Source organism: Giraffa tippelskirchi, chromosome 8 (assembly GCF_054371585.1).
Source record: "Giraffa tippelskirchi isolate mGirTip1 chromosome 8, T2T-mGirTip1v1.2.pri, whole genome shotgun sequence".
Classification (NCBI taxonomy): domain Eukaryota; kingdom Metazoa; phylum Chordata; class Mammalia; order Artiodactyla; family Giraffidae; genus Giraffa; species Giraffa tippelskirchi.
In genome coordinates, this window is record NC_137282.1 from 78,104,980 (window position 1) to 78,126,380 (window position 21,401).

Consider the following 21,401-nt stretch of genomic DNA (forward strand, 5'->3'; position numbering starts at 1 on the left):
GGCAAAACAAAATTTCCATGCATTTGATTGACCCCTTGAGAGGTGAGCTATTATTAGCAAGCAAGAACTTGCCAGAAACTATCTGGAAAATATCGGAAGAAAAGTGATTGAAACGAAAAGTATGTATTTTCAGCTGGTCAGTGAAGCCATGTCTGAATGAGACAGATGATAAAATATTACATATGCATACATAATATTTATGCCTACGTATCATGCATACAATATATCATATAGGTCTATATATTGAATGATTCATTTTAATTCAGCAGATATTTGTTGAATGGCTATTGAGTTGGACACTAAGCAGTGCTAAGTTTGGGGAACACAAACAATGAGATCTACATTCTCTTACCTCCAGGAACTCACAAGTTGGAAATGTGTGAGAAAGATCACTGATTTCTACAACTTCATGCAACCTGACAAAGGTTATATTAGCCACTCGCAGAAAAGAAGCCTTCCTTGAGAAAATGTTAACCTCTTCAGGAGTTCAGCAGACATAGGAGGTGGGGAGTGTCCTTCTGGCAGAAGAAATAGAATTTACAGGTAAGGAGTGCGTGATTGGGATGCAGGGATTGGGAATGGGTTGGGTAAGGGACAGTAGTGCTTATGGTTTGAATGATAAGTTCATGTACATATTGACTTATTCAGCAAACTTTCAATGGTGTTGAAGGAAATAGGTGCTGGGTACAGAGGCAGAGGAGACATTGCTTGCCCCGTCATAGCTCATGTGATTGGAAGAGAGTGGTGGAATACAAGACGGTGACTGCAAACCAGACAGAAACCACCAGTCTTGTTTGATTCTAGATGGATTTTTTTTGGTGTTCCAAGGATACCTTTCTAGATAATAGCTGCCATTTCATCAAGCACCTCCCAAATGCTATGCTGAGTCGCTAGCTATAACTATGTTACTGCTGATTCTTACAAAACCTCTGCATGAAGGGTAGTTTATTTATGTACAGATAGAGAAACTCTGGGTGCCTAAGACTGCGTTGCTTGTAATCCATGAAGCTTGGATTTGAACAGACATTGATCTCACTGACCTGGTAATTATAAACGCTGAAGAACATCTGAATTCAAACACTTCCCCACCCTACCCCCTGCCAAATATACCATCTCAAAATGACTTGGGACCACTCTGGCCTCTGAGGCTGTGGGACAGCTCTGCAGAATCCTTGCAGGTGATTTATGTCTGTCTGTTTTTCCAAGAGACCAGAGCTTATTGCCTTGCCGGGCAAAGCTGCAGCGACTCCCTGCCCCACCCATCTGTATCCCCCCAAAGCAAAGATTTCCAATTACTGCTCTGCAGAAAATGTCAAAAGCATTACTCAACTATTCATTATCCCAGGTTTTGTAATTTTTCATATGTTTTTACTCTTATCTGCTAGCACTTGAAAAAGACCAGCTTTTTCCTCTTAAGGGAGCTTAATTTGCAGAGCTATGCAGTCTCCCTATTATGTTCTTATCACCCTCTCCCTGTGGTAGGCAGAATGACAAGGATGACAAAAAAAGAACCAAAAAATATTTGAAGGCCTTCCTGAAAATCCACGAAAATGAGGAATCTGAAAAGCCAGAGGCTTCTGTTCCTGGAGTGACCTGGAACAAGGCGGAGGGCGGGAGGCATTAACTGTCACAGTTCACTCAGCAGGGGCTCTTGGCCCTTCTCAACATGACCACCGCCCCAGGGCCACGGGGACTTTGAGGATTTCTTTGAGTGGTTTAACTGGGGGATTAAGCAGCTCTGAGGTGCCAAGAGGTTCCTCTGAAATTCTTGAAATTCTTACTACGAGTGTTAATTAACTTTGGTATCTCAAAGACCAGAGGCCAAGAGTGGCTTGGGGTGGCTTAGTCCTTCCCCCCACCTCCCGTCTCCTTTGGCCTCTTTGCCCCATTTTTGTATTATACAGCGCTTGGCATTTTTCTCAGTGCCGTGTAAAGTGCTGTGCAAAGGCCACTTCCAGTCCCCTAGCTCCCGCTCTTCCACCTAGATGGCGCCCCAAGCCCCGCCATCTGGAAATTCTGAGATGCCATCTCGCTCCATCCTTTCCTCCCCAGGATCCCCAGATTTCCGAAGCCAGCGCCCGGTGGGGGCTCCGAATTCACCCGCAGGGACTCTCTGCCCGCGGGAGTGCGGGGCTCGGGGGAATCCCCGCCCACCTGGTCATTCCTGCGGGGGAATCCCCGCCCCCCGTCCCTGTCACTCCAGGAAGGGAGTTCCCGCCCCTCGAATCTACCAGAGGGAGGGAATCCCCGCCCATCCTGGAGGCTCGGCAGAGCCCCAGCGCCCCGCAGCTGGGAGAGCCGGGCGAGGAGCGGGCTCTCTGCGCCAGTGCGTGCGGCCAGGGGCAGCGGGGGGCGGGAGGTGGCTGCGGCGGGGACCCGCCTGGCCGGGGACGCCCGGGATTGCGCCTCCCGTGGCTGCGGGCGAGCCGCGGCGCGGCGGCTCTCGGCAGGCGCGGCGGTGGCACCGGCGGTGGCAGCGGCGGCGGCAGCGGCGTGGGGACCCTCCGGGAGGCGCCTGGGTCCGGACGCGAGAGGAGCAGCCTCCGCCGAGCCGCGTGCAGGTGAGGCGACCGTCCCGCTGTGGCTGGGACGTGGGGCTTCGGGTGGGTGGGGGCGGGGGGTTGGTGAGGTTTAGCACCCCCGAAACCTCGTGCTCCCAGGAAAGTTTAGTGACAAATCCAGGTGCCAGAATCCCAGCCCCAGGAAGGCGATGAGTAGGGGCGCGGAACACCGGTCCCACACTGGGCGGTGCAAATTCCGGGTTCATCCGGCCAGAGGCAGGGAGGACGCGGCTGAGGGAAGAGGGCCCGACGGAACGGTCTGGGGACAGCGGGGACAACCCGAGACGCACTGCCGGCCACATTCAGGACAGGGCCTGAAGCCCCTTCCCGGGCGCGCGCCCAGGATCCCCATCCCCCGGCCATCGCCAGGTCCCCTCCTCTCGGGTGGAGGTGCTCAGGTGCTCTGGCCTCAGGTGCTGCCTTGGGGATCAAGGCAGCACCTGAGCACCTCCCGCGCCTACTCATCTCTTGCCCCCTTCCTGCCTGGAGAAGAGACACGCGGCGCCAGGGCAGGGCGCGCTAAGAGCTAGGGCATCTTTGGGAGGTACTGGCGTCTGCCAGAGACATGGGGAACTGCGGTTGGGAAAATCCTGCTGGGCCTTCTCTCCCCCTGAAGTCCAGGTCCTCCGCAATCCTGGCCTTCTTTCTCCTCTTTTCTCTCTCCCTCGCTCTCTGATGTGCATTGAGGTTTTAGATCTTTGGGCTGGTTGTCTTCCTGCAGTGCTGAATTGGGTGCGGGAGGGTCTAGGGTCCCTGGCTGGAGTTTCCAGAAGCTTGTCCTCAGCAGCCCTGATCTGTGCCAAGACCTTGATAAGGGGACACTGGAGTGTGAAGAGGACAAGGTCTGGCACAGGCTGGAATGGCAGGCACGAGGGCATTCCACAGCTGCAGACGTGCCCTGGGACTAGAGGTAGAGGAGTGCTGGGGAAAAGAGCAGCCTCTTGCAGCTTGCGCAGTCTCTTGCCTCTTACCATCTGAGCCATCATGGGATTCCCTGGTGGCTCAGATGGTAAAAAAAAAAAAAAAAAAAAAAAAAAATCTGCCTGCAATGCGAGACACCTGGGTTTGATCCCTGGGTCTGGAAGATCCCCTGGAGAAGGGAATGGCAACCCACTCCAGTATTCTTCCCTGGAGAATTCCATGGACAGAGAAGCCAGTCTGGCTACAGTCCAAGGGGTCACAAAGAGTCAGGCACGACTGAGCAACTCATACTTGCCTCTCACAGAGGCCAAGTGCTTTGGATGGATGTGTTTTCCTTGACAAGTCATAATGGAGGTGGTTGCAGAAAGTCATACTCCAGGTCTGCTTTTACAAGAGCCCTCCCTGGACCTTCCGTGCTGCTGGTCCTTCCCCAGCGAGGCCTCCCCAACTCAGTCTGCTCTGAACTTGGGCTCTGCTGCTGCTGCTAAGTCGCTTCAGTCATGTCCGACTCTGTGCGACCCCATAGATGGCAGCCCACCATGCTCCCCTGTCCCTGGAATTCTCCAGGCAAGAATACTGGAGTGGGTTGCCATTTCCTTCTCCAGAACTTGGGCTCTAGGGACCTGGTATTTCTACCCATACTAGGGCTAGCTTTTCTGGTCTGTGACTTCTGAGTTGGGGTCGAGTAAGAATAGGCTGGCAGATGTGGTGTAAGACGTCTGCTTGTGGGGGCAGAATAGAGTGTCCCAGAACATACCGTTGCCTGCAAGTGGTAGTTCTAGCTTCCTCAATTCCTTCTTCCACTAGCATGGGCCCCAAACCTGCTGCTCCACTAATAACCACAGTGGGGTAGTGGGGGAGGGCGGAGTGCAGAGTGAGATGTAGGAGTAAGGGAGTGGCAGGTGCTGAGAAAGGAAGAATCAGAACCATGTAAAGTACATAAAGTGAAAGTGAAGTCACTCAGTCATGTCAGACTCTTTGTGATCCCATGGACTGTAGCCTACCAGGCTCCTCCATCCATGGGATTTTCCAGGCAAGAGTACTAGAGTGGGTTGCCATTTCCTTCTCCAGAGGCTCTTCCCAACCCAGGGATCGAACCTGGATCTCCCACATTGTTGGCAGATGCTTTACCTTCTGAGCCACCAGGGAAGCCCCATGTAAAGTGCATAAATGTACTTTAACACTGTTAACATAGTTAGGGCTGCCCTGGTGGCTCAGAGGTAAAGAATCCGCCTGCAGGGCAGGAGACGTAGGAGATGCGGCTTCGATCCTGGGTATGGCAAAACAAATACAATATTGTAAAGTTAAAAAACAGATAAATAAACTAATTTAAAAATTAATAATAACAAAATAAAAGGAAAACCCTCAAGTCTTCCAAAAAAAAAAAAGAAGATCCCCTGGAGGAGGGCATGCCAACAGACTCTAATATTCTTGCCTGGAGAATCCCCATGGACAGAGGAGCCTAGTGGGCTGTGGTCCACAGGGTCACAAAGAGGTAGACATGACTGAAGCGACTGACACTAACAGACATAGTTATGAAGTGACTGAACTAACTAACATAGTTAATATGATCCTGGAAAAATACTGAATTCTGCTTTAAATCTCTATCATTGAAATTGATTTTGCATGCACTTAAGGCAGTTTACTATTTAAGGAAACATAATAATTTCTCCATGCAGTTCAGCCATTTTTGGAGTACCTGTGGTTTGCCGTGCACAGGGGCTTAGAGGTTCCTGGGGACATACATAGGAGACAGAGGCTCCCTCCTTGCTGTCAGAGCTTCACTCTGTCAGGAGATGTGAGATGTACACTGAGAGCTCTATGCAAACCGGTGTCCATGTGTCATGTATGGACAACCTATGTTTATTGGGTGAAGGGATGAAGGGATGATCTAATGAACAAAGTGCCTGAAAATGACCCCGGTGGAACATTTTGGGAGGATGGTGGAGAAAGAAACCATTTTTGACTGAGGGGGTCTGACAGGCTTAATGGAGGAGCTAGGATGATTAGTCTGCTCTCTTGCAGGAAGAATTGGAACTGGGGAGAAGTGAGAGGTGAGGAGCGGATGAGCTTATGGTAATAAGATGGGGGGCAGAATGTATTGGCGGTCTGAGCTGGTGGGTGGCAGTGGGCTTGGAAGAAAGAAAAGGCTCATCAGAGATGGGCTTGGAGTATGGTCACCGCTTAGACGGGGAGTGGAGAAGAAACAAATGTCCCCTGCAGGCGAGGGGCAGAATACACAGTTGGCTGAAGTGGAGGGGTTTAGAGTTTTAACAGTCAGCAAACCAGAAACCTGGAGAAATCCTTTCAGACTTTTCCTTCTTGACTTCTCTCACATTTAATCAGTCTCAAAGGTCCACTGATGGCCTCTACTTGTAAAACCCATCCGTGGCTCCCAGGACCCATGGGATGAATTCTCAGTCCTCTACCCCTCTTCAGACTTCTCTCTTGCCATGTCCCCCACAGGTACACAGGCTATAGTGCTCCTGATCTGTCCTCCTCTCAGCCTCTATGCTGCTGTCCTTCTGGGTGGTAGTGGGAAACTGAGGTTCTGGGATATCCTTTCTCCCCTGGTCCTCCTGATGAACAGTTTTTGTTTTTCAAGATCTAGCTCAAAGCCTCCTCCCCTGTGAATTCTCTGCCTCTCCCTCTCCCAGGAGACATAAAGCAGTCCTGCCTTTGGTCTATCGCTCTATAGAGCCCCCTTTGAGCATTTATCATGCTGCCTGGGCCTGTTTCTTTTTTTCCTTTTGGCCACATTGCATGGCATGTGGGGTCTTAGTTCCCCAAGCAGGGATTGAACCTGTGTCCCCAGCTTTGGAAACATGGAGTCCTAACCACCAGACCATCAGGGAAGTCCTGGACCTGTTTCTTTAGAATTTTATCTTATTCATGCCCAGAAAAGGCCTCGACCAGTCAGTCACCCACCCAACTTGCTCAGGTTGGACAAGGAGAAAGACAGAGTCTACACTCCAGATATCATACCGCCCCCCAACTCCATTTCGCCAGCTGATTGTACTGTAGTGTGTTGTCCCAAGCCTGGCTTGAAAGTTCCAGAACTAGTGGGCTACACAAGGTAACAAAGACTGTGCATATCATGTGGGCCCAAGTGACTCAGACTATGGTGGGAGGAAGGGGGGTGTCCCTGTTGGAAGGTGGCCCCAGGTTCCTCTTTCTGCATCTTCCACAAGGAGAAACATCCCAAAGAAGACAAACCCACAAAAGGTCAGCAGCAAGCCCAAGGAGAGGCTGAATCCCATTAACAGGACAGACTTGGAGACTTGACAGTTTTTAACCTCTTTCTTCTGCCCTCAGAAATGTGTCCAAACTACCAAGTAGGATGCTCGGCAGGCAGTCTCCTGAGGAGAGTGGGCGGACAGGTGCAGGCAGGAGTGTGTGAGAAGGCCAGCATCTCAGGAGGATGATGGTAATCGGCCATTGACAGAGACTGAGAACAGCATATATGAAGGGTGCCCGCGGTAGCCTGCTTGCAAGGGACGAAGGAGGGAGCTGTTGCCAAAACAGTGGAAGTGGGGAGTGTAGACGCTGAATCCAGAAGCATGCCAGTTGAAAATAACAGGAGACTAGTTGGAGGAGGTAGTAAGGTTTAAGGTTTAAGGGAAGGTTTATTCAGGAGAGTCCCCAGGCATGTTTAGTAAACAAAAGAGAAGTGGGAGAGAATGGAGTCTTTGGGAAGGAAGAGGCCACAAGCAACAGGAGCAGGTGCAGAGGAAGAAAAGAGCTGACATCTGCCTTCCCTGGAAGGTAGGAGGGGAGCAGAGGTGGGGTGAGGCTCTGGAGGAGCCTGTACCACAGCAAAGGGGAGTGTCAGCCTTGGTAAAAGAGAAAGGATGCCTGCTGACAGCCAGGAAGACACTGTGTCAGGCTGGGAGCTTAGGGGACAGGACACTTTGGCCAGGGGATGAACCTGGCTCCTGGTACCAGCAAAGACAGCCCAGAGGGAAAGGAGGGATTGTGGAATTGGGGTCTGGAACCTCTAACTGGCCAGATGTTTTGAAATTTTGGAGCCGCAGTTTCTTCATGTGCAAAGTTGGTAGAAGAGCTCTTTTTCAGGGTTATTCTTAGGAGGAGTAAAAAGAGATACTGAGATATGCATGTGTCTCAATGATAACACCTGGGATGTTTTGGGTCCCGATGAGGGTGTGTTGAGAAATGGATAAACCTCTCGCCAGAGTCAATGACAGCCCAGTTGAATGCAGAGACAGGACTGTTGAGTAGACCCAGCAGGAGCTTTCTCTCTCTCTGGGTGAAAGATGTTATTTATCAAGCCCTCTCTGATGCGATGGTGAAGTTGGAAGGGCCCAAAGCAGGGGGATCTTGGGAGGGTGTCTCCTCTCCTCAGTGGTTTCTGGAAGGGGCAGTACTTTCAGATTTGCTAATTTCTGCATTCCAGGAAGCTTAGGCCCAGAAAAGCAGAGAACTCACCTCATTTCAGTACAACCTGCTTCCCTGCTCTGGCTCAGACATGGGGGCTTCCCTTTTGGCTCAGACGGTAAAGAATCTGCCTGCAATGCAGTAGGCCCGGGTTTGATCCATGTGTGGGGAAGATCCCCTGGAGAAGGGAATGGCAACCCACTCCAGTATTCTTGCCTGGAGAATCCCATGGACAGAGGAGCCTGGTGGGCTGCAGTCCATGGGGTTGCAAAGATTTGCACATGACTTAGCGACTAGCAGACTACACAAGGCTAGAATCACAGTCTTAAGTTGCTCAATCTGGGAATCGTCATCTTTCAATGGCAAGATGCAGGTGAGTGAGGAGGAATTTACAGTTTGTGTACCCCCTTGGTTTTATTAATGGCTCTGTCGTTATACTTGGAAAGATTAGATGAATATTTACACTCCTTCACAAGGAGGGGAAGCTAAGGAGAGCTTAACTTGATTTAGGAATTATTCAATAGATGTGTGCCAAATTAAATGATATTTGGGGAAAATGTGCAGAATGTTTTTTAAGGAAAGAGAAGTATAAAAATATGTACTCAGATTATACTTGATTAATTTTTCCAACTGAATAGTCTGTGTCTAGATTATATTGTCAATTAGGCTTATGCATAGGTTCCACATAAAATGATAGATCCTTTTGTGGCATTTAAAACTTTTTTATCCTTGATCTTTGTAATAACCGTCTTCTAGAAATGGAAAAAAAAGGCTGGTCTTGGAAAAGAATACATTTCCCCTGGGGTTCTGCAGCTCTGCGCTGAGACAGGATTTGAACCAGGTAGGGCATCTGATTTAGACTTGCATGGCCCCTGATTTAAAGAGCTCAGCATTCTATTTACAAATGTGTTCAAGAAAACACTGGGAGCATTTACGGTTTGAGAACTCAATAGTTGAAGAGGCCCTTTGTGGTCTGATAAGGCGGCCGAGTTGAGAGCTGGCTTGTTGAGGCACTAAGTATGCAGAGAAGACACATTTGTCTTTTAAGTCTTTCCAGCTCCGGGAAGAGGCCTGCCCCTGGCTGGGCCCTCTCTCCAATGCCAATAATGTCTTCGCCACCCCACATTCTCACTGGGGCTGGGAAACAGTCCCCATTTTGAGAGCCACTGGCTTTGGGGTGCACATACTACCTACACAAATACACTGACTGAATGGTGACTGGTCTGTTAACTTGCAGAGAATCAGAAACTTCAGAATTAACTCTCTTTATGAAGCAGTCTGATGAAACCAGCGAGCATGGAACATCTGGCTGATTGAGTTATTCTTAGATTATTTGCTTGTAGGTTTTAAAGTGTTTCTGTGGCTCATCCAACATTCTAACATGCAAAGGGGTTTGGGAGAAGCAGGGTTTGGGAAAAAAAGAGGACTCATTTTGCCCACATCCATGTTGCAGCTTTAGATGAAATAATAGCAGACAGATAGGGAAAGTTTTGTTGCCTTAAGCAGCCTGAAATGCTTAGCTATCCACATGAGGATTAAAAAAAAAAACACATACCCTGAAGGATTTGCAAATCCCTGAAGGAACCTAATCTAATCCCTTGCCATCAGGTGGAAGTAAATTTAGCACATTGCAGAATGGACTCGTGGCGTTTGACCAGCCTCCTGTAGAGGGGATTTCGTGGTGTGTGTGTGGCCCTTAATAGAATGATGCTCCAGACTGGGGACCTGGAGCGCTTTGGCAGGAGTGGAAGTAGATTTGGATGCGCTACTCATGGTCTCCCTTTTTATCAGCACCCGATACCTCTAGCATTTGGCCTTGCCTGCACTCGACCTTAGCTAACACTGCCACCTTAACTCAATTGTCTGAGTTAAAACACATACGCTCCGGCTTCCGAGGGTTCATCATCCCACTTTGCTAAGCATCAAGATGCACGGATGCAGTGTAGAGAAGATTCCTCCCATACCTAAGAGCTGTGAAATCCAAAGCCCTCTCCCAGGATAGACCTGCCCGCTCCAGGAATACAAGCTCTGCCGAGAGGAGGCTGGGAGGGAGGGTAATTTTGGATCAAGATGTTCTCAGTAGAGGGTGGGGGCACTGCACTGCCTGACAGGGGAGGCCTCTGGGCATCTAGAGGAAGGTAGTGGGAAGAGAGACAGTGCCTGGGAGACTGGCTCCCTGGGAGCCCTGTCTGGCTGCTGTCACCTGATGAGTGCTGGGGATACCTGGGGAGGAAGATGGAAAAAACACTGGCTTTTTTGTCCCTTTCAGCAAAGGCTAGTGCTCTGCATGTGTGCATGCATGCATACTAAGTCACTCAGTCATGTCTGACTCTTTGCGACCCTATGGAGCCCGCCAGGCTCCTCTGTTGGGATTCTCCAGGCAAGAATACTGGAGTGGGTTGCCATGCCCTCCTCCAGGAGATCTGCCCAATTCAGAGACCAAACCGATGTCTCTTTATGTCTCCTTCATTGGCAGGCAGGTTCTTTACCACTAGCGCCACCTGGGAAACCCCCAGTGCTCTGTGAAAGTGAAAGTCACTCAGTCGTGTCTGACTCTTTGCAACCCCATGGACTATACAGTCCATGGAATTCTCCAGGCCAGAATACTGGAGTGGGTGGGTAGCCTTTCCCTTCTCCAGGGGATCTTCCCAACCCAGGGATCGAACCCACGTCTCCCTTATTGCAGGTGGATTCTTTATCAGCCAAGCCACAAAGGAAACCCAAGAATACTGGAGTGGGTAGCCTATCCCTTCTCCAGCGGATCTTCCCAACCCAGGAATAGAACCGGAGTCTCCTGCGCTACAGGCGGATTCTTTACCAACTGAGCTATCAGGGAAGCCCTTCAGCATTCTGTAGATGCCTTCTAATGCGAACTTCCTAGTCCTGTTTATGAATCCTGGGATGGTGTTGGAATTTCGGTATTCCACAAGACCCTTTCTCTGTTAGCCATGCTGTCTGGGGTTGGCGTAAACAAGTTTGAACACCCTGTAATGCACTCACCTCTGAAGAATACTAAGTGATTCCTGACACTGCTTATATTTGCAATGCAGGTGATCACATATAATTATAAAATCTCTTCTGGTGTTTGAGCATTTCTTTTTTTACACTCATGAAGATGAGGATGGAGCCAATTTTAATAAAGCCAGATGTCAACAAGCTCTTTACATTTTGGCATGTTGGCCAGTGGACACATAGAATGTCTGATTTCAGCTGTGTTTCACTTGGATTCCCCACCCCACCCCCCTTTTTGACACAGTGTATTTTATAGAGATTGGGATAAAACTAGAGTGTGCTATATGAGTCTCTTGGTGAAGAAAATTAACTTCTAAGGCTAAAACAACCATGCAAATATTATTACAAAATCACTCAGCATATAATTTTGGCATCGCTTTCCTCCAGTTTTCTGCTGCCCACCCTCCACTCCAGCCCCGCCCTGGTCACCGTTATTCTCAGTTTCATTAGGCTGACAGAAGAGACAGCTGTCCCCAGAAAATGTGCTCCAAGCGTCCCCATCAGCATGGATTCTCCTGAGAGAGTAGGCAGTGAGACGGCTGGGGGAGCGGAAGGTGCCGGAAAGGATCGCATTAACTCCTTTATGGACCTACTACTCATCTTTCAAAACCTGAGCAGATGTGAGGCTTATTGATTTCATCATGGAGATGGCTGGGGAGCAGTGTTCAGGCGCTGGCACCTACCTGGGAGTCACCCATGGCCCCTGAGCATCCTTCTCACCTTCTGGCCCCTCACCTGCCCAGCATCCTGGGCACAGTCTATCTCTTGAGGGTCTCTGAAGGTTTTCTTCATACGCTTCTGCATCCACACCCCTCAGTGTCTGTGTGTTAGTCACTCAGTCGTGTCTGACTCTTTGCGACCCCATAGACTGTGGCCCTCCAGGCTCCTCTGTCCGTATTCCTCAGGCAAGAATACCAGAGTGGGTTGCCATGCCCTCCTCCAGGGGATCTTCCCAACCCAGGAATGGAACCCAGGTCTTCGGCCCTGCAGGCGGATTCTTTACCATCTGAGCCACCAGGGAAGCCTTCAGGATCCGACACGATATTCAGTACATGGGGCTAAATGAACACTGTTTGAATGTTCCCTAGTTGGCAGGCACAGTCCTAGACACTTTTAAACATATTAATTCATTTCATTCTCATAACCTCCGATGAGGTTCACGCTATTATCACCCCCATGTTTGTCTCCTAAGGCTGCTGTGAGAAATGACCACAAACTTGGTGGCTTAGAACAACAGAAGTTTATTCTTTCATAGTTTGGGGGTCAGAAGTCTGGAGTCAGGCGTCAGCAGGGCCACGCTTCCCCCTCAAGGCTCTCGGGGAGGAGACTTCCTGGCCTCCTCTGGCTCCTGGGAGCTGTCAGCACCCCTGTGGCTGGTCCGCTCCAGTCTCCATCTCTGTTCACATCACCTTCTGCTCCATGCACTCGTGTCTTCTCTTATGTCTGCACGTCTCTGTCTCTGTCTCGCGTGTCTCCTATAAGGACACTTGTCATTGGATTTCGAGTCACCTGGATAATTCAGGATGATCTCATCTCAAGATCCTCAATTTCATTATATCTACAAATAAGGTCGTATTCACAGGTATCAGGACATGAACATGTTTTTTTCAAAGTCACCATGTGCCCTTTTGCAGATGGAGTATTGTGGTTAGGCAAATTCTCCAAGGTTACAGGAGTTTATGGATCCAGAATTTAAGTAGAGCAGTCTGGCTCTAGAGCTTGTGTTCTTGAACTGCAGATCATCCTTGACTTACATACAGTGTGGTAGTGGTGGTTCAGTCATGTCCAACTCTTGTGACCCTATGGACTGTAGTCCACCAGCCTCCTCTGTTCGTGGGATTTCCTAGGCAAGAATACTGGAGTGGCTTGCCATTTCCTTCTCCAGGGGATCTTCCCAACCCAGGAGTTAAACCCAGGTCTTCTGCATTGCAGGTGGATTCTTTACTCACTGAGCTACAAGGGAAGCCCCTATAATACAATATGGTTACATACTGTAATAAACTCTTCATAGTAATATTGTATGGAGAAGGCAATGGCACCCACTCCAGTACTCTTGCCTGGAAAATCCCACGGACACAGGAGCCTAATAGGCTGCAGTCCATGGGGTCGCTAAGAGTCAGACATGACTGAGAGACTTCACTTTCACTTTTCACTTTTATGCACTGGAGAAGGAAATGGCAACCCACTCCAGTATTCTTGCCTGGAGAATCCCAGGGACGGGGGAGCCTGGTGAGTTGCCATCTGTGGGGTCGCACAGAGTCGGACACAACTGAAGTGACTTAGCAGCTTAGCTTAGCAGTAATATTGTAAATTGCAAATATCATAAGTCAAAAATGTATTCAATGCACCCAACTTACCAAACATCACAGCTTAGCCTAGCATACCTTAAATGTGCTTAGAACACTTGCATTAGCCTAAAGTTGGGCAAAATCATCTAACGCAAAACCTATTTTATTTGAAGTATTGAACACCTCATGTAATTTATTGAATACTGTACTGAAAGTAGAATAGTTGCAAGGGTGCAGAATGGTCGTAAGTGTATCGGTTGTCTACCTTGGTGATGGCGTGGCTGACCGGGAGCTGCAGCTTACTGCCTCTGCCCAGCATCTTCAGAGAGTGTCATAACAGCTTATCGCTAGCCCAGGAAAAGATTTCAAAATTCAAAGTGTGGTTTCCACTGACTGGGAATCACTTTTGCGCCATTGTAAAGTTGAAAAATTGTAGGTTGAACCATCATAAGTTGGGGAACCATCTGTTGTCTCTGCCTCTCAGTAAATGTGCTCCTCTAATTGTTTATGGTGTGAACGGATGGCAGGGTGGGTGGATGGATAAAAAGATGCTGATAACAGTAACTGACCAACATTCTACTTCCCAGCATACTGAGAATTATACCAACATCAACAGATAATCATTTTTTTATGCTGCTGCCTCAGGACTTGACCTTGGGTCCTCTTCTCTAGTTATTCTCCCTTCTGGGGAGATCTCACCTACCATCTGCGTGATGTTGCGTCACAAATGTGTGTCTCTAGCCCACTGACTTCCAGACCCACATGCCCACTGCCAACTTGACATCCCCACACTGGGTAGAGAATGGATGCTTCAGACCTAGTAGGACTGAAATGGAAGCCTTGAGATTTTCCCTTCAGGCTAGTTCTTCCCTCTTCTCAGTAAACGGCACCACCATCCCCTTGTGGGCTCATTCCCTCAACTAGAAGCCACTCCTTTTTCTTCTCTCTGCCTCACACTAAGCAGGTCAGTGTGTGAGTCCCGCTAGGCCTTCCTCCAGCATCCGCCTCCTGCTCCCAACTTCCACGGCAGGCTCCAACTTGAAGCTGCCGCCCCTTGTCCCTGGAGCCCTGCTGCCGTGGTCCTCTAACTGGTCCTCCCGAGAATAGGACTCTTGAGCCCCAGTCCTTTCTCCTCAGAGCGGCCAGAAGGGCCTCTTAACACACAAATCAACTCATTCTGCAGCTTCAGCCAGGAGGTTTCTCATTGCCATTTGAGTACTCTTGCTTGGAAAATCCCATGGACGGCGGAGCCTGGTAGGCTGCAGTCCATGGGGTCGCTGAGAGTCGGACATGACTGAGCGACTTCACTTCCACTTTTCACTTTCACACGTTGGAGAGGGAAATGGCAACCCACTCCAGTGTTCTTGCCTGGAGAGTCCCAGGGACAGGGGAGCCTGGTGGGCTTCCGTCTACGGGGTTGCACAGAGTCGGCCACGACTGGAGCGACTTGGCAGCGGCAGCAGGTCCTTTTCTCCCGCCTGCCTCTCAGGTGACTTCCTGAGTTCCCACTCAGCGCTCTCACTTTCTGTGCCCAGACACACTGTCCTTTCTGGAATGTAGCAGGCTTTATCCCAGAGGAGGGCCTTACTTGTTTCTGGAAGCTTCTTCCTCCAAGCCTTCAGAGACCTTCTTCTCCGCAATCATATAATCTAAAATGGCCCCATCCCCCAGGTGTTGTATCATGTTACTCTTGTTTCATTAGAAATAAAGTTTTTCTATTTGCTTATTGTTTATCTCACCTGTTGGGATGTAAATTCCATCAAAGCAGGGACATTGTGTTTTATCACCGTGTCTCCAGCGCTGACAACAGTGCCTGGTGTACAGTAGGCACTCAGTAAATAGCTGGTTGTACAAATAGAGGACTTATTACATTCCAGGCACTGATCCCAGTTATCCTTACATCCCAGATGATGAAAAGGAGGCTTAGAAAGTTTAAATCACTTGCCTGGAGTTGCATATCTGTTAAGAGCTGGAACAAGAATTTGAACCCAAATCTCTCTGCCTCCTAAGCCTGTGTTCTTACCCATTATTCCACCCAGTCTCTGAGAAGCAGGGACTGCCCAGGATCTCTACAGAGCTCTGAGTCTTCTAATTCATTTTTCTACTCAGAAACCCAGGACACAGATTGTTAAAACACAGGGAGGAAATATACTTACTTAGATTCTCAACATACTATTTCCCTGAAAAGTTGGCCCTGGGGCTTAAGCTTGAGCAGTTAAGAAGTTCATTTCTTTTTTTCTCCACTTAGGAATTGACTCATTAGAAAAGACCCTAATGCTGGGTAGGGTTGGGGGCAGGAGGAGAAGGGGACGACAGAGGATGAGATGGTTGGATGGCATCACTGACTCGATAGACATGGGTTTGGGTAGACTCCGGGAGTTGGCGATGGACAGAGAGGCCTGGCATGCTGCAATTCATGGGGTCGCAAAGAGTAGGACACGACTGAGCGACTGAACTGAACTGATAGGAATTTAGGCTCAAGATGCTTTCAGATCCATCTGGAGGATTAATGGTTTAAACCCTCTTCCTTGAATGCTTACAGGAAAGGCAGAGATGACCAGGTTGCATCCTGATCGTCTTTGTAGGGAGAATGCAAAGGTGGAATTTGTTTGCCTTCACAAGAAGCCCTGAGATCATCCTCCTCCTGGTCTTCCTTTCATATATCTTTCTGTAGTTTGTTTTTTTCTGCCTCCCTGTCTCCTCCAGTGGATAAAACCCTAGGATGAGAACATGGACCCCGGTTTTAGACTGGTTGATAGTGGATAAAACCCTAGGATGAGAACATGGACCCTGGTTTTAGATTGGTTGATAGCATTGGGTCTTGCTAAAACACTGGTCTATTTCTCTGTCACCAGTTTTGGGCCAGTCATGGAAGAGGCCAAAGGATATATTCTTGCCAGGATGTGGGGCTTAGTGGAACTTCTGCCAATCGTGCAGACTGGGAGAAATGAGAAAGCAGCTATTTATTTCCTTTCCTGCTCTTGGACCTCCTTTTAAAAGTAAGTTCCATCTTGAGAATTACATCAGCATCCCGATAAGCAAACATCAGACAGAAAACTACTCTTTCAGGCAAATAGTAATTGTGAGAATGCCCAAGATCCACAGATGTAGGTTGGGCTTTTATTTGTAGAAAGGACTATAGTGGCTGATGAGTGTATTTGGCAAATATAGCTGCCTTCCTGAAGGGAAGCAGAACTCTGGCCATTTGATACGTCATGCGCTTTGCCACTGCTGTCATGAGTGGAATTTGTTGTGCTAACCAGAACTTTGCCCAGAGGGTTGTGCATGTAAACTGTCACTCATTAGCAGTCTCCTTTATTTTAATCATAAACCGAAGAGGAGCTGCTCACTGTGCTAACAGGCAGATGGGTAGTCACAATGGAGCCCAGGTACAACTGTATGTGCTCTTTGGAGGTGGAATAGCACCACCTACCACAGCTCTCATTTGCTGGATCAAGAAGTGTTCCTGGATTTCCACTGGTTGAAATCCATGCTGGAACCTGCACTCTAGTCGGTCTTATTATTTTTCCTAACTCATTCTCAACTTTACTCCCCATCTTCCTCTTGACCCAGCATGTAAACTTTGCTAATGGTAGTCATGCAGATAGAATGTAGGTAACTTCCCATAAAACCATTGAAAACTATGAAAGCTCAGCAGACATTTGAAGGAGGTAATATGGTCAACGATGCTCTGTTCTCTCCTAGAGTTTGAACTTCGTCCTCATAGCTGCAAATCAACTTTTTCCCCCCTTTTTCATCCAACTAGTATTTATTTAGTAATACACATACAGAAAAGATATAAACACTTCATATTCGATGCATGGGGGATAAACATAAATAAAATTCAGGTTGCTAGAATTACCAATCCCATCAAATTATTTAACTAACTTTGGGGGTGGAAGAGAAACAATGGAGACAGCGTTGCTTCAGGAACATGGTGAGCTTCCTGAACCCTGCTTTTGATGGAGACTTGGAACTGGCTAAGAACCCCTTAGGCATATTTACTCCTGGATATATTTCTAGGCCTATGTAAATCTGGGTGATGTTACGTTGTGCTCTATCATCTGTGGCTGGGAATATGAACCACAGTCCAAAGTGAAACCAGAACCACTTCTTGAGTTGATGTCAGCAGTGGGTCAGAAACTAGACTGGAAAGTACTTCCAGGCAGAAGCCACGTCCTGTTTGATGCTGTGACTCAGGCCTGTTGTAGATCCTTCATGAAGATTTTTTTAAATGAATGAAACTGGTGTCAGATCAGCAAGTCTGAGTGGGGAGAAGAATCTGGAGTACATCTTTCAGGTCATACCTACAGCTAATCCGTGAAAATCCCTGAAGCCGGAAATGGCCCTGCCCTTCAGAAATTTATCACTTAATAGTGGAGCTAGGAAGTCTGAGGCATGCTAATTATGATTTAAGATGTATGGGAAGATTAATCTTCTGATGTAAGTGTCTTAAGAGTTATCTTTCCTTCACAACATTTTTCCAAATGAAAAGATTTCCACTTTCCACACTGATCATTTCAGGTGATTTCTTGAACATTGTACTTCTATAGCCCTGAGGCATTTCTTCAATAAATCAGATACAGACCTACTATATGCTAAACTCTTACATTCTATTAGGGAAGGCAGACATTCAGTGTGTTTTAAGCTGTGTTCAAGAACGTGACCTCCTAGCAAAGTGATTCACCTCCTTGCTGTGCACCCCAAGCTGCTCTTATCAAGGTCGCTAGTGATGTCTACATTGCTAAATCTAAGGGCTAATTCTCAGCCTTCCCCTTGTTCCTTCAAAGCATTTGATGATACATACGGTTCATCCCTGCTTTATCCTTGAAAGACATCCTTCCCTTGGCTCTCTGCATACCCTACTGTACAGACCTTCCTCCTCACTCACCAGCCAGCATTCCTTCCCCATCTTCTTGACTGTCTTCTCTCTTCTCCCTAATCTCTCACTGCTGAAGGACCCAGCACTCATTACTTGCATTTGTCTTTCCTTTCTGTGATTACTATCTGTGGTGTCAGTCATTCTCATGGCTTTAAATACCATCCATCAGCCAAGAATTCACACTACTGTATCTCCATCCTGTGCCACCTGCATATAGAATTACCTGCTTGACACCTCCGATAATAGTCATCTCAGACTTTAACGTCTAAAAGTAAGTTTCTGATTCCCATCCCTTTCCCTTCCAGATACTTTCTCTTCAGTTAGTTCTTCAGCGTATACCCAGAATCTGACCATACCTCATCGCCTCTCTTCATCCCTGGTTCCTCATCCCTCAAGCAGGCTCTTTTAGGCGCTGCTCAATTTTTACCTCTTCCATTTCACCATATGGCATATTCTCAGCAGAGCAGCCAAGTGATTCCAGATTCAAAATACAATTCAGAGTATATTAGTGCTCTGTTCAAATTTCTCAGAGTAAAAGCCAAACTCATTACTTGACCTACCAGGCCCTTTCCTTCTCCCTGACTCCCTCTCTGCTCAAGCCCCACACCACCCTGCCACACCTCTGCCTCAGGGCCACCGCACCTGCTGTTCCCTCTTTCTGACATGTTCTTCTTTCACGTCACTGACTTGCTGCTTCCTTCAGGTCTCGATTCAAATGTCACCTTCAGTGAAGTCTTCATGCCACCCTGCCCCAGCCTGAGATTTCATATCTCCCTTCTCGGCTTTATTTTCTCCCTCGCACCTTGTCAGTTTTTAAACGTATATTTTACTGACTCAATTTGCTTTTCTGCCTGCTCTGCACCACTGCAATGAAAAATTTATGAGGCTATTTTTCTGAAGGGGGGAGCCTATGTGATTCACTCACATCTTCAACACTGAGAACAAGGCTTGGCATAAAGCAGGCACTCAGGAAACAATCTGTTGAGAGAATGAGGCAGAACCACTGGTATTTTTCATTTACATATTGATGCCCCCGAGGATTGTGATATAATTGGTGGGATGAGCACCAGCACTGATATTTTCTGAACCCTCCTCGGGTCATTCCGATGTGGAGCTGGGCATAAGTTGTTCATTCTTAGAAAGTCCGTTAGTCTCCAGACTTAAATTTCAGGGGATGATTTTAATGAAGTTTGTGCTATGTGTAAAAATTTCATCAGAGCATCTTCTTAGAGGGAATGTAGTGGACATTCATCCCTGCATGACCTTGCTCACTTTTGCCTGGAGGCACAAACCCCCCTATTGCCAAATTAAGTGTTTTCTGTGTTAATTTCCCCGCTGGACTTTTCTCTTTATACTGTCAGCCATCGCCATCATGTATCTGCGGGTTCTGTGTCTGCAGGTTCAGCCCATAGCTGATGGAAAATTCCAGAAAGCTCCAAAATACAAAACTTGAATTTGCCAGTATTTACATTGTGCTTATAACCATTTACACTGTATTAGGTATTATAAGTAGTCTAGAGATGACTTGGGCTTTCCTGGTGGCTCTTACAGTAAAGAATCCACCTGCAATGCGGGAGACCTGGGTTCGATCGCTGGGTTGGGAAGATCCCCTGGAGGAAGTCATGGCTACCCACTCCAGTATTCTTGCCTAGAGAATCCCCATGGACTGAGGAGCCTGGCAGGCTACAGTCCATGGGGTCGCAAAGAGTCAGACATGACCGAGCAACTAAGTACACAGCACACAGAGACGATTTAAAATATAAGGAAGAATGTGCATGGGTTATATGCAAATACTCTGCCAATTTATAGAAGGAACTTGAGTATATTCTGATACTGGTATCCTCAGCAATCCTGGAACCACTACCCCATGAATGTATTTGAAAAGTGAGGGGGAATTTGGATCCAGCTTAACTCCTTTTGTCTGCATGGACTATGCATTTATTTCACACCCCTGCACCCAGAATGCCCCCTAACCCCTTGCCTAAATTCTGTCCATCACGTAAGACCCAGGCGAAGTCTCCTTCCCTCTGAAGAGTGTTTCTCCTCACCCCCCAGCTGGCAGTCTCTCCCAGAACGTCTGGCACACACACTGCCTGGCATGTTCTCTTGGCATCTAGCACATACTGCCCTGGCTGGTGAGTCTTTAGGTAAAAGTGTCTTTCTTTGATTTTAGCCCTCCCAGGCTAGGCTGTAAACTCTCTCAGGCTCTTGGCCATACCTCTCATCTCTTTGTATCCCCAGCACTATCCTTTTTAAATTTATTGGCAGCTTCTAAGGAGCATTGACTTCCCTGGTGGCTCAGATGGTAAAGCATCTGCCTACAATGCTAGAGACCTGGGTTTGATCCCTGGATTGGGAAGATCCTCTGGAGAAGGGAATGGCAACCCACTCCAATATTCTTGCCTGGAGAATCCCATGGATGGAGGAGCGTGGTGGGCTACAGGACACGACTGAGCTACTTCACTTTCACTTCAAGAGCATTGCCAAGGGGATAGCGCGTCACTCTTGGTGTAATTAGGGACTGTGCCCTTCATAAGCACTCTGGTATTTTTTAACTCTGGGTTCTTGTTGATCTGTGGGCTTCCCAGGTGGCACTAGTGGTAAAGAACCCACCTGCCAATGCAAGAGACAGAAGAGACGTGGGTTTGATCCCTGGGTCAGGAAGATTCCTTGGAGGAGTGTTAGTTGATAAGTCATGGCTCCTGTTGCAACCCCATGGACTGTAGCCCCCCACGCTCCTCTGTCCATGGGATTTTCCAGACAAGAATACTGGAGTGAGTTGCCATTTCCTTCTCTAGGGCATCTTCCTGACCCAGGGATTGAACCTGGGTCTCCTGCATTGCAGGCAAATTCTTTACCATCTGAGCCACAGGTGTGGTGACCCACTCCAGTATTCTTACCTGGGAAATCCCGTGGACAGAAGAGCCTGGTGGGCTGTGGTCCATAGGGTTGCAAAGAATTGGACATGACTGAAGTGACTTAGCACAGTACAGCACACATTATTAATCTATATCTTTCTCATCTCATAAACAACTAAATATGTAGCTTGTAAGATTTTGAATCTAGGATTGCAGTACCCTGGTTGAAAATGACATGGCCCAGAAAGCTCAGATATAATCACATTTGCCTTTATTTTCAAAATCAGATTCAAGGAAATAAATTTAAGCTACCTTTTGGGAACTGCTGGCTGGAAGCTCTGAGACAAGGCAAAGGAGGGCACCGTGTTGAGCCTGTCTCTCTCTATTTGAAATGGTGGCTTTTCTACTATAGTCTCATTCTCAGGCTAACATTCTTCATTTCAGCAGGCTGGGAGATCAGGTAACCCGATCTACGATCTACGGG

At 48.0% G+C, this 21,401-nt stretch overlaps 1 protein-coding gene across 1 annotated transcript in view; it reads left to right on the forward strand.

Moving 5' to 3' along the window:
• Positions 1-2,386: 2,386 nt before the first annotated feature.
• The window catches only part of PDZD2 (PDZ domain containing 2), a 410,014-nt gene continuing 390,999 nt past the window's right edge, over positions 2,387-21,401 (forward strand). The window contains exon 1 of the mRNA XM_081521413.1: positions 2,387-2,561. The gene's annotated coding sequence lies outside the window, so the exon portion shown is untranslated. The remainder of the gene's footprint in view (positions 2,562-21,401) is intronic.